Source organism: Aptenodytes forsteri, unplaced genomic scaffold, assembly GCF_000699145.1.
Source record: "Aptenodytes forsteri isolate BGI_AS27 unplaced genomic scaffold, ASM69914v1 Scaffold26, whole genome shotgun sequence".
Lineage (NCBI taxonomy): Eukaryota > Metazoa > Chordata > Aves > Sphenisciformes > Spheniscidae > Aptenodytes > Aptenodytes forsteri.
In genome coordinates, this window is record NW_008794125.1 from 1,661,972 (window position 1) to 1,662,201 (window position 230).

Genomic DNA, 230 nt, shown 5'->3' on the forward strand with positions numbered 1-230 from the left:
CAGGTTATTTCTCCAGCCGGTCCTGCCCCTCTCCAGCTGGCCAAGGTGCCGGGGGCCATGGGGACACGGGGACGGCATTGCCCTCCCCACACCCATCTCACTGCTTCGGCCCCACCGGGGGCACGCCAAAATGCCTCCTTTCACCCCAAACTTGCCCCTGGTTACAGGTCATGTCCTCACCCATGGCTTTGGCTGCCCCAACCCGTGTCCGGAGTGATGGGCAGATGGGG